The sequence below is a fragment of the Myotis nattereri genome, assembly GCF_964212035.1.
Source record: "Myotis nattereri genome assembly, chromosome: 21".
Lineage (NCBI taxonomy): Eukaryota > Metazoa > Chordata > Mammalia > Chiroptera > Vespertilionidae > Myotis > Myotis nattereri.
The window spans coordinates 9,280,111-9,293,480 of NC_138097.1; positions in this window are offsets into that span (position 1 = coordinate 9,280,111).

Consider the following 13,370-nt stretch of genomic DNA (forward strand, 5'->3'; position numbering starts at 1 on the left):
CAACACTCTATCCATTGAGCCAAACCAGCCAGGGCTATTTTTTTTTTTTATAATATATATTTTTATTGATTTCAGAGAGGAAGGGAGAGGGATAGAAAACCATCAATGATGAGAGAGAATCATTGATCGGCTGTCTCCTGTATGACCTCTACTGAGGATCGAGCCTGCAACCCGGGCATGGGTCCTGACCAGGAATCGAACTGTGACCTCCTGGTTCATAGGTCGATGCTCAACCAGAGCCACACCAGCCATGCAAACTTACATTCTTTATAACACCCTGTTCCTTCTTCATAGCACTTACCCCATTCTAATCGTGAAATGACCTGTGTGTCTAATCCCAGGAAGCCAGGGACAGTGAATCTTGTTCATCACTCAGTCCCCAAGGGCTAACAGAGGGGTGCACACCAAGTACCTTTGAATAAACGAGTATTTTCTTTGTACCACCACTGCTCTTCCACCTCTCTGTTCTCTATATGAGGCAGGATGGGGCTCTTTCAAAATTTAACAAAGGCCCTGCAGATGGAGAACCGGACAGGAGGCAGGCAGCGTGACGGAACAGGGCACCTGTGGCTTGATGGCAGGATTGGGGAAAGTGGAACACTACTCACACTACCCACCGCCTCGTAGCACAGACGCCTGCACATGAATGTGCTGCTTTCACTGTGTTATTGGGGTGGGGGAATAGATCACTTTTAGTTGTCAGCTTCACCCATTTGTGCATCCCTGTAAAAAATAGTGGTTGTAACTAATTCTGGGAGTGTCCCTTAATGTAAAGAGAACCAGATTGGAAATCAAGGCCTAGGTGTGACTGCTACTTTGTAGCTCCTTTGCCTTCGAACCCTAGAAAAGTCACTTATTCTTCCAGAGCATCTGTTTCCCTTTAAACAAAGAAAAATAATACATTCTTGTCTCAGAGGATTGGGGGGTTTCATGACAAATGTGAGCGTGCACAGCCGTGTATGGCGTACAGCAAATGTTCTTAAAAGAACATCAGCCCAACGGGCAAAGCTGAGCCTGGGGGCAGAGTGGTCCCCAGCCAGCGGCTCTGGGGCACCCTCCCTCGCCGCTCTCTGACCTCAGTGCCCGGCCCCACTGGCTCTCCAGTTCTGGTTTCCAGTTGTCACTGAAAGCTTTGCGCACACAGCATTTTCAAGCTTATGGGGTCAAGATGCAGAGTAGATGATTCTTTCTGTGAAGCGATTCTCAGAAGCAATTCAGTGCCCCATGGATGCCTCTCTGAACGACAGTCCCTCACCTCATCACTTAAGATTTTGTGTTAACTTAAAAATCTTTCACTCTGAAACATTCGTGTTTTCTAGCACGCTCAAAGCTGGACACAGTGAACACCTCTCATCTCCTGTCTCAACTCTGCCTCTTGTTATAAACAGCAGCTCAGATTCCTGAATTAACAACTCACCTTTACACACACACACACACACACACACACACGCACGCGCACACACACACACACATGCACCTGCCCTGCCAAGGTTGAAACATGCACAGTACAGCCCATATAAGCACAGAAATGCTTCAAACTGTCAACAATTATAACTAGTGGCCCAGTGCATGAATTTTTGCACATTTAAAGGAAATTAGAAGGTGGCCAGTGGGGCAAGGTGAGATGGGCCGGACACACCCTGGAGCCAACCTACCGTGGCCGGTGGTCCCGCCAGCCACACCTGGGGCTGCGCCACGGCTAAGGGCATCTGAGAAGTGAGCAGGGTCCCTCTAGCACAGGGGTGGGCAAACTTTTTGACTCGAGGGCCACAATGGGTTCTTAAACTGGACCGGAGGGCCGGAACAAAAGCATGGATGGAGTGTTTGTGTGAACTAATATAAATAAAGAAGTAAACATCATTACATAAAAGGGTACGGTCATTATTTTTTTTTTTTTTAGTTTTATTCATTTCAAACGGGCCGGATCCGGCCCACAGGCCGTAGTTTGCCCACGGCTGCGCTAGCAGGTGGGGTCCCTCGGCCTGGCCTGCGGGAATTGGGCCGAAACCAGCTCTCCGACATCCCCTGAGGGGTCCTGGAGTGCGAGAGGGCACTCTGCAAAGTTGCTGTTGCTGGGCAGCTCCTGCATTGAGCATCTGCCCCCTGGTGGTCAGTGCGCATCATACCTACCGGTCGCTTAGCCTTTTATATATAGAGATTATGTGTATACTGAAAAATGTTCTCAGCTACTGCAACAGGAACTATGGGGTAGGAAGTAGGATATCACAGATAAGGTCGGGTTGAATTCAGGGTTCTTGTAGGCTTTATGGTGTACTTCGCAAACAATATGAACATGGTTAAAATGGATAAAAACTCGACACCTAGGGGTTAGTAAAATTTTATTTGACCAAGAATAAAACTATCTACAAGTGGCTTTGACATTTCAAATCCATTTAACTTAAGCATCATAATTATTTACCATAAAGAATTTTTGTTTAAACTGTTTCTCATCTTCTACAAGAAGAAAAATTAAGTCTAGGACAGAAGCAAATGAAACTTTTGTTTCTTGTAAAATATTCCAATTCCTTAAAATGCCAGAAATCATCTGCTGAAACTAAACTTCAACAAGGGCAAGATTTACCTCAAGGCCATGTTCACCTGCAACCTGTTTAAAAAAAAAAAAAAAAGATTAAAAAAATGCCAGATCACTGTAGCCACAATTCCAGACACTGGGTAACTTAAATAAAAGACATCAAAATCTACCACTTTATAACTCCTGAGTAGTTATTAACATAAGCTTTGGCTTCCATCAACAAAAGGGGAAGAGAATATGTGGAAAAAAACACAGAATCTTGGTATAAACTAACATGGGCTTAGTGATTCAGAATACTCAGAATGTAAGTATCTCCCTTACTACGTGGGATTGGCAAGTTAGTGAGACTTGGCATATAAAATGACATCGGTTCCTGGTATAATGAAATTGCCTTTCATTTGGAAAAGTGTATGCTTAATAGCGACTTCCTGCAGGTTCAAATGGTATGTAACCACTCGTACACAACCAATAGACTATTTCTGAAGCAGAGCAACTGCATGGGCATGTGGGTCCCTATCCAGGGAGGTTAAGCTACCAGAAAACTTCCTGGACCCACTCAATACTACATTACGGGAAAGGTCCTCTCCCCCGTTCTTAAACGTCTCCCATTTCTGATCACTTCCTGTCAATGAGTACAGTAGATTCTCCTGGGTTCCCCCTGTCTTTACCCACCCTTTCTAATCTATAAACTTACCATTGCTACCTCATAATATGACAATGGGAAGTGCATAATTGCTGTTGGTAGATCAGTAGGTCTCGAATTTATTTTGCAAACAAGACCTGTTCTATCTACCTTTTAATGTAGGAGACTAAAAGCCGAGTCAGCTTGACTTCCAGGACTCTTTTTTTAGTCTCCAGAAGAACACGACCCAGTCCAGCTTTTAAAACACTGTCCTAGCCCTAACCGGTTTGGCTCAGCGGATAGAGCATCGGCCTGCAGACTCAAGGGTCCCAGGTTCGATTCCGGTCAAGGGCATGTACCTGGGTTGCGGGCACATCCCCAGTAGGGAGTGTGCAGGAGGCAGCTGATCGGTGTTTCTCTCTCATCGATGTTTCTAACTCTCTATCCCTCTCCCTTCCTCTTTGTAAAAAAATCAATAAAATATATTTTAAAAATAAATAAATAAATAAAACACTGTCCTAGCATGTTAGGATTTTAATGGAATGGCCATCTATCCTTTCCAAGCTTACTTAAGAAACCTGAACTCTCATATATACCTGCTTCCCTGCAATCAGTGGTTCATGATTCTAAATGCAAGATAAAGAATTTAGAATTTGGAAAGACAACTCCAGCCAGGCAGCATCTTTTCCTTGTAGTATGAACTTGGACTCTAATCTTGCTGCCCCTCATGCTCATTCCTAAACCTAGGTGTGAGTCTCTCCTTTGAAAGGAGCGTGGGAGATGCTGTTAGATTCAAACAGACTGGATTGGAGGCAAGAACATAATGCATCCACCAAACAAAATTGAGCTTTCCCCAGTGTGATATATATATATATTATATATGATATGTATAAAATATATATATTTTATTGATTTCAGAGAGGAAGGGAGAGGGAGAGAGCTAGAAACATCAATGATGAGAGAGAATCAATTGTTCGGCTGCCTCCCGCTCGCCCCCTACTGGGGATGAGCCCGCAACCCAGGCATGTGCCCTTGACCAGAATAGAACCTGGGACCCTTCAGTCCACAGGCTGACACTTTATCCATTGAGCCAAACCAGCTAGGGCCCCAGTGTGCTTTTTTTTTTTAAAGAAAGTATAGGTTTTTTATTGCTTTTAGCGAGGAAAGGAGAGTGATAGAAACGTCAACGATGAGAGAGAATCAGGGATCAGCTGCCTCCTGCACGCCCCACACCGGGGTTGGAGCCCGCAACCCGGGCATGTGCCCTGACCGGGAATCGAACCCTGACCTCTTAGTTCACAGGTCGATGAGCCATGCCAGCCGGGCACCCCGAGTGCCTTCCAACAAAGCAGGAACTTGGTTTTTAGAGACGGATTTACTGAGTATAAACATTACTTCTTGGTAAACCTGTCCTACCACTCCGCCCCTGAGAAAGATTCCTACCCTCGGGCTTCCTTTACATCCAGTGAAGGGGGAGAGGGCCGGTGAGATTAAAAACAACAACAACAACAACAACAACAAGAGAAGCACAATCCAAAAGTAAGGATAGAGCCACGGAGAAAGGTATAAGCCACCTGACACCGTCTTATGTACAATTTACAGTTTAGAAACCAGCCACAGACTCCCTAGGCACCTAGAAAAGACCTCCTCTTCCTCGTCCAAATTAATGCGACCGATGCTGATGCCTCCAGAAGTCACAGGTTCAGAACATCTGGGTCCCTACGCCCCCCTCCCTCAACCCCCGTCACATCCCTTACGCGACACAGGGTATCCCCGACACGAAGCTCATCTACTGAATTTTTTTTTTTAATATATTTTATTGAGTTTTTACAGAGAGGAAGGGAGAGAGATAGAAAGTTAGAAACATCGATGAGAGAGAAACATCGATCAGCTGCCTCCTGCACATCTCCTACTGGGGATGTGCCCGCAACCCAGGTACATGCCCTTGACCGGAATCGAACCTGGGACCTTTCAGTCCGCAGGCCGACACTCTATCCACTGAGCCAAACCGGTTTCGGCTGAATTTTTAAAATTAAACTTTACTCTGTGTACTTCTCCCTTCCACGCCTCTCCCCACCACCGCTACCGGCTCGTTTCTCAGAAGAGGGCGAGACAGCTGAGCACCATGAGTTAGGATGAGTTAGGACGCTCGCTGGTGTCGCCAACCCGTCCCCTAAACTCGGGGTCCCCGCCGCACCCCCTGAAACCCGCCCGCCTACGAGGACGCCGCTGTCACCCGCCCCGCCAGGTGGCCAGAGAGCGGCCTTACTCTACGCGACAGACGCAGGCAGCCCTCCGGCATCTGACCTCCATCACAAGCCCTGTTCCTTCACCGCGGGAAAGAGTCCTTCCCCGCTTCCGGGGCGTGGGGAGGAAGTCCCGCCCCCCGAACAGCGTGATGACGTAGGGGACCGACGCGGCGCGCGGGCTCAGACGGAGTGAGGCGGGGCGCTGTCCCTGAAGTTGGCCAGTGTCACCCACGGGGCTCGGACAGAGAGACAGCCGGACAGGAGGTCATGTTGCTGGGTGCGAGGCGTGGGGAGAGGGCCTGGAGCCCTTCAGCGGGGCCCGGCAGGGCGGCTCGGAGGCTCCATCGCCTCAAAACTCCCTCCTCCTCTCGGGGCGACCTCCCCTCAGCAGCCCGTTTCGTGCTTAGCTCCGCCTACCACTCGCTTTTAGTTTCTCTGTGTTTTGTGCATCCGTGTAGCCCCACAAGCTGCTGTAAGAATGCCCACCGCTGGCCGGTGGGCCCCGTGGTTAGAACGCGGCCCACGCACCGAGGGGTCGCGGGTTCGGTTCCCGGTCAAGGGCACCTGCCTGGGTTGCAGGTTCCATACCCTGGTTGGGGCGCGCAACCAATCAGATGTGTCTCAGGTGGATGTCTCTCTCTCTCTCTCTCTCTCTCTCTCTCTCTCTCTCTCTCTCTCTCTCTCTCCCTCTCCCTCTCCCTCTCCCTCCCTCTCCCCCCACCCCTCGGGTGAGGATTAAACAAACAAAAAAAAAAAGAAAGCCCATCACTTACTGACCATTGGCTGTGCAATCCTGTCAGCAGGCGCCCTTAAGCGCCAGGTTATCCTGGACTCTTACTGCTGGCAAGGGAGGGACTAGTATGTTAGGGGCAGAAATATATATAATATTGGGGACTAGCTTCCTATATAATAAAAGGCTAATATGCAGTCGATGGAACAGGAACCACCAGTGGCTATGATGCGCACTGACCGCCAGGGGGCAGACGCTCAATGCAGGAGCTGCCCCCTTGTGGTCAGTGTGCTCCCACAGGGGGAGCGCCGCTCAGCCAGAAGCCGGGCTCACCGGGCTTACCAGGCTCACCGGCTGGTGAGGCAGTGGCTGGAGCCTCCTGCCTCCGTGGCAGCACTAAGGGCGTGTGACTGACGGCTCCTGGACTGCAAGAGGTGCAGGGCTGAGGGGACACCCCACCCCCACCCCAGGTGCACAAATTTTGTGCACTGGGCCCCCTAGTTATAAAAAATAAAATAAATATTAATCATGCCCTGTTAACCGTGATGGTCCTGTTCTGATTTTAAAAAGCACAGTCTAACCTGGGTGGTGCCCTCTGCGACCCCCACCCCCCTAGCCCGCATGACTTGTAACCTGTCCTGTTTATACGGTGCCAACTTTCCCATGTAATCGTCGTTCTTCTCCCCCATGTCAGCAGCTGGCTGACAGAGAGAGGCAAGCGGATTTTTGTGGGTGACCTGCTGCTCTCCCATGCTGCCGGCAGTATTGGAATAAACACTCATATTTGATTCAACCCTGTCTCTGCTTCATTGGCTCTCGTAATGACAGGCAGCCCGGACCCATTGGTTGTCTGGTTTCACATAGCACCTCCGTAGCCGTCCGCTCCACTGTGGGGCCAGGCAGACCAATTAGAAATCATCATAGTCCTTGTTTTAGTTTCCTAAGGCTGTCACAAGCCGGGTGGCCTGAACAACAGATATTTGTTCTCTCACAGGTCTGGAGGCTAGAAATCCGAAAAGAAGGTGTCAGCAGGATCACGCTTCCTCTGCAACCGGGTAAATCCCGTCCTTGCCTCCTGCTAGTTTCGGGTGGCGTCCATCAATCCTTGGCGTTGTTTAGCTTGCAGCCACTTCACGCTGTGCCACACAAGTTGGCTGATCTCTAACCCTGCCCCCACACACCCCTGCCTTCCCTCTGAGGTTGGACGGTCTGTTTGAAGCTTCTCTGTCTCTGGATATATTTTTGTTCATCAGTTTATGTTCATTATATTCCACAAATAAGTGAGATCATGTGATAATTTATTTTTCTCCAACTGGCTTATTTCGCTTAGCATAATGCTTTCCATGTCTATCAATGCTATTGCTAGTGGTAAGGATTCCTTCTTTTTTATAGCAGCGTAGTATTCCATTGTGTAGCTGTACCACAGTTTTTAATCCACTAATCAGCTGCTGGGCACTTTTACTATTTTGTTTCCAAATCTTGGCTATTGTAAATTGTGCTGCTGTGAACATAGGGGTACACAAATCCTTTCTGATTGGTGTTTCTGATTCCTTGGGATATATTCCTAGAAGTGGGGTTACTGGGTCAAATGGGAGTTCTATTTTTAATTTTTTGAGGAAACTCCATACTGTCTTCCATAGTGGCTGCACCAGATTGCATTCCCACCAGCAGTGCACGAGGGTTCCTTTTTCTCCACATCCTCTCCAGCACTTGTCGTTGGTTGATTTGTTGATGATAGCCATTCTGACATAGAATGTATCTTTTATGAGTGAGATTGATATGTAGGGTTTTTTGGAACTGTGTTAATCAGAGGGGTGTATTTGAAATTATACTAGATCCCTTAAATTAGGGAGTTATTTTTTCTATAGTCTGAAAAATTTTTAATTTAGAATTATTTGCCCTATTAAGGCTGAATAGAGAACTCAGTTATATGATGAGAACTGTATTATATATACTAGTAGAGAGAACTACATTGTATGATGTGGTATATGGTGGATGTGGCATTTGAGTGCCCTGGGGAGGCCAGTGAGGGAGAAGGACCCCTTCAGAGAGCAGGCACAAGGGGCAGGGCTGGCACAAGCAAGTATGGGGTGGGGGCTGAACACCAGGAGGAGGGAGGAGAGGGTGGGTGAGGGTACCAGTTACCCAACCAAAAACCTTAGCCTCACACTATCTGGCTGTCACCTGCCCCCAAGGCTGCCGGGAGCAAGAAGTACTGCCACCAGACTGGCCTAACCTGTGATGCTCAGAACAGGTCCTCAGGGCTTCCTGCTTGGCTCCTTTATCTGCCTGAGGGGCGGACCAGACCCCTTGTTCTCCCTGCTCTGGCCACAGGAGAGCACCTAGCAAGGTGTGGAGCGCGCTGCTGCAAGGTGAGCTGCTGGGGCTGGGGCTGGGCTGCGGGATGGGATCACTCTGACCAGAGGCTTTGTAAGGGAAGGAAAGGCCACCACAGGGTGTGCTGGGGGCTCGTGGGAAGGGCCTGCTCGGCCCCAGCCCTTTTTCTTTCTTCCCTTTTTCTTTCTTTTTTATTTATTTATTTATTAAATATATTTCAGTGATTTCAGAGAGGAAGTGAGAGAAAGCTAGAAACATCAACGATGAGAGAGAATCATTGATTGGCTGCCTCCTTCACGCCCCCTACTGGGGATCCAGCGTGCAATCCGGGCATGTGCCCTTGACCAGAATCGAACCTGGGACCCTTCAGTCTGCAGGCGGATGCTCTATCCACTGAGCCAAACCAGCTAGGGCTGCCCCAGCCCTTTTTCTAACTGAAGGTGGCCAGCAGGGAGCACTGACCCCAAAACCTTGCCTCTCACAGAGGAACTTTTGTCCAGGATGAGACTGAAATGGGACGGGAGGGGCTGGAAATTCGGGTCAGAGCACAGCCACAGAGCCCCACCAGGCCTGTGCTCAGTGACAGGACCCCACTGGGTTGAGGTCCTGCAGAGGCCTCTGGGGGAAGGAGAGGGTCCTGGGTCCCAGAGACTGCCTGCCACCCCCACACCCAGTCTCAGGGCCACCCCAACCACTCTGTTCTGAAGGCGTCAGGGCGAGGAGAAGAACTCAGGCCTCTGGAAGGGGCTCTGATAGGCTGGGCAGCATTCTCAGGCTGGTGCCCGGGATGGGGCTGTCCGTCCCTGGGTTCTTGCTCACAGCTCCCGGCCTCGCTCCTGTCACTGGAAGCCAAGGGGAAAGGTTCCCCAGGGCGGGACGGGCACAGGGCCAGTCCCTCCTGGTGATGGGGTCTGGGGAAGGGCAGCGCTCATTGGCTGGCAGCAGGAAGAGGCAGTACTGTGCAGCGGTTAGGGTCACGGGCACTGGAGCCAGGCTGCCTGGACCCGAATCCTGGTTCCTCCACTGACTAGTTTGTAACCTTGGCCACCCCTCCTAGCCTCAGTTTCCCCATGTGGAAAACAGGAATGACAACAACAGTATCTTTCGTGACGTCGTTGTTAGGGTCAAATGGGTTGTAGCGCAGTGTCTGGCAATCAATGTCACCATGATGGATGGAGCAACACCTCGGACCTAGATCCACTATCTGAATGGGCATCTTCTCACCCAGACCCTGGCTGAGTCCAGGGGCCCGGCTGCTGCTGGCCGGAGTACCTCCTCCCCTCATCCCTCTCCCCCTCTCCCCTCCCCCCTTCTCCCCCCTGGGAACTTGCAGCGGAAGAGCCAGGGCCTTTCCAGCTGGGTGATTCCCTGAGACTCTGGAGCAGGGGTCAGAGGGAGGCAGCCGGCCTCTGAGGGCCCATTGTTCTCCTCTGAGCTGAAAAGATGGCTTCTCTCCCCGATTCCTCCTCTGATGCCCAACTCAGGGGCAAATCTAAGATAAACAAACCTTGCCTGTTCCCCGTTGTCCAGCTCACAAAGAACTCTCAGTGGTGCCCAGCCTTTTAGGCTTATTATCCCTAGTTCACAGATGAGGAAGTTGAGGCCCAGAGGAACAAGATGTCCTATATAAAAAAAGTGGTATAGCCCTGGCTGGTTTGGCTCAGTGGATAGAGCATCAGCCTGTGGGCCTGTGGACTGAATGGTCCCGGGTTCTGTTCCAGTCAAGGGCACATGCCCGGGTTGCAGGCTCGAACCCCAATGTGGGGCATGCAGAAGGCAGCCGATCAATGACTCTCATCATTCATGTTTCTATCTCTCTCCGTCTCCCTTCCTCTCTGAAATCAATAAAAACATATATTTGTAAAAAATGGCTTAGCCAGGACTAGGTCTGCCAGTCCTGTGCCCGATATTGCAGCACAGACCCATGGGTGTATCACACGCACAGCCACGCAGAAGTCCCGGCCTGAGGGGAGAGGCAGGAGGGGTGGCGGCTTGTGACAGCTGCTGTTTTTTTCCTCCTTAGATGAGCTTATCCTCCCGGGTAACTGGACCAGAAGCCCTCAGCCTGTCTTCTCCCCAGGTAGGGTGCCTGCTGCCCCCACAGGTGCCAGGACAGCGCACCCTCTCCCACAGCTCTGACTGCTGCTTCACCCAGTGGGCAGGGGGCGGACAGGAAGGAGCAGGAACCAAGGCGGAGTGCAGAGGAGCATGGCCGCAGGACTGTGCACACTGGGTCCTCCCTGTGGTCTCCTGAGGTCAAGGGAGATGGACACGAGGGAACCTGAGCCCCGGGTGAGCTACCGTCCAGGTTTTCCTGGGTTCCTGGATGTGGGACTTTCTACTTTAAAACCTGGGAAGTCCCAAGGCCAACTGGGAGGAGTTGGTCACCTGATCTTCCAACAGCTCCGTGTGGGAAAATGAGACTCACCTGGTGATCAGTGGCGGATACTGTGGACTGGGGCCAGAGGGAACTTCCGAGGGGGTCAGGGATGGGAGGAACATAGCGGCTGGCACTCTGCAGTGTGGGCTTGGGCAGCCCTGCTCCCCTTTTCTATGTGGGTCCTTCCCACCCACATCAAATCAGCTGGAGTCAACCCACTCCCGTCCAACAAAGAGACCCAGAGACCCAGGGGTGGCGGGTCACTTCCGTCTCTCAGCTGCTCTGCCAGAGCGCGTGCCCAACAGGCCCTTCCTTCACCCTTGCCCAGGCCCAGGGAGTGAGGCCCTCCTCCCAAGTCCCAGAGCCCTCAGTGAAGGAAGGAGAAATGCGAGCTAAATGCATTCTCACTTCCTTGTAGAGGAAGAGAAGGTAAGAGGTGACCGATGTGTAGTACAAAGGGCATAAGACACATACCGTGTACTTTCTGGCAACCTCTGAGCCTGTTTCCTTATCCTGAAAATGGGCTACTGTATCCATCAAACGGATTATATATATTAAGGATCAAATGAGCAAGTGCTCACTAGACGTTTGCTGTTGAGGTGGGTAGAGGGGTCCTGGGGGCAGATCTCTCTGTGGTTTCTGTTCCTTCGGGACATCTGTCACCCCAGGTACCAGCTGACACTGTCCACGGTGCCTCCTCCAGGGAGTCGTAGCAAGATGGGAGAAGGTTGGGGAGGGGGTCCGCGAGCAGGGGAGGGGAAGATAACGGAGTAGCTGGAACTGGAGATGAGAAGACTTGGCCGAAGAGGAGGTCCCAGTTGCTGGAAACTGAGGGGTTCTCAGGGGTGGCTCAGGGCAGGATTGACCCGTGATCTCCAGGACTCGGGGTTCCTCGGCACAGGGAGGCAGGTGTGGGGTAGTGAGGACATTCACCCTGGGCCTGTCCCCCAGCCAGGTCTCCCTGAACCCTGGGCAGACCATCTAACCAGACGCCTGGTGGGAGGAGGTGGCCCCCTGGTGCAAACTCCTGGTCCGTTTCTCCTCACAGGCCGTGACTTAAATTCTTCCTCTCGGAGGCTTTCCTGGGTCAGCCCTTGGAGACCGTGGAATTGGAGGGCAGGGAGCCCGAGCCTGGAGACCTCTTCCTGTTCAGGCTGATGGCCCCCACGGGACGCTGGTGCGGGGCCCACGTGGGGGTGTACTGCGGCCACGGAGAGATCATCCGCTTCGAGGGTAAGAGTTTCCGGCTGAAGCAGAGGCCTGGTCTGCAAAGAAGACCGCCCACCCGAGTCCCGCTCCACCAGTGGGCGGGCCACAGGGATAGGGAGACCGTGGTCCGAGCTGGGGCCGCAGGTTTCTCAAAATAGGCGCTTAGGCACTCACCCCCGGGTCCTGGGAAGTGAGGGTGCACGATCTCGGGGGTGCACGATCACGTGATCTAAGCCGGGCTGTGATCCGTACCCATCTGGCCATTCCCGCTGGCAAAACTCCCGGTGGGCGCGGGCCGCACTTTCTCTTGGGCTCTTGCGAAGGCATTGAATTCAAGCAGGGGCGGCGCCCGCTGTGGCGTGTGCTGCGCAGGCGCAGTGGCGTGGACGCGGACCCGTCTCCCTACCACCCTACGCACAGCAAAAAAAAACCTGCGTGCACTTCGCGCTGTACTTGCTCTACCTGGAGCCCAGCCCGGACACCCTGCAAACGGATCCAAGTCCTATTAGCTTGGTGAGCCACCCCCTCAGGACCTCACCCGCCTCCAGAGCCTGTTAACAACGGCAGCTCACCCCTGTGTTCCTGCAAAACTCACACCCTTGCACCCGCCCAGCCCACTGGCCTCAAGGCCAGCTTGAGTCTAGCAGGATGAAATCCCCCAGAAGCAAACTAGGCCTGCCCACAGCTCAGAGATCCCACCCACAGCTCTACTGCAGCCTCCCAGCCTCTCACTCCAGGCACTGCCCTGGTCCTGGTCAAACCCACTGCGACTGGGGGACCTCCCTGTGGAGCCCTGCTCCTCCTGTCTGGGCCCCGCCCACTTCCACCAGGCTCACCGAGACACAGGCATCCTAGTCTGTAGGCCAGTGGGTCCCAACGTGGGGCACACGCCCCACAGGGAGGCAATTGAATTTTTAAGGGGGCGATTTGAGAATGAGTTACTAACAGTGGCTTTTTTGCATTTCTTATGGTTCTAGGGGTCTCATATACAGTCTATAAATATATATTGTGACATATTTATGCATTTCAGTTCTCTATTATGTTTTGAACTGTATTTGCTATTTTTTCATATCACTTCATATTATCTCTCTTTTTTTTAACTATTTCTAGTGATTTCTTTCTCAGCCCTTCAACTGTCCTTTCGTTCTTTTATTTTTCTCTCTCATGGATGCCATGTTCTTGGGAAGCTTGTTCAGACCAAGTTCATGGCCTTTTAGGCTTCCTCCATGTGAATGGGAGCTCACTTTTTGAATAATAAGAATTCTATGTGGGGTGGGCATCAGGATGTTAGAGATGCTTAGATGGGGCAC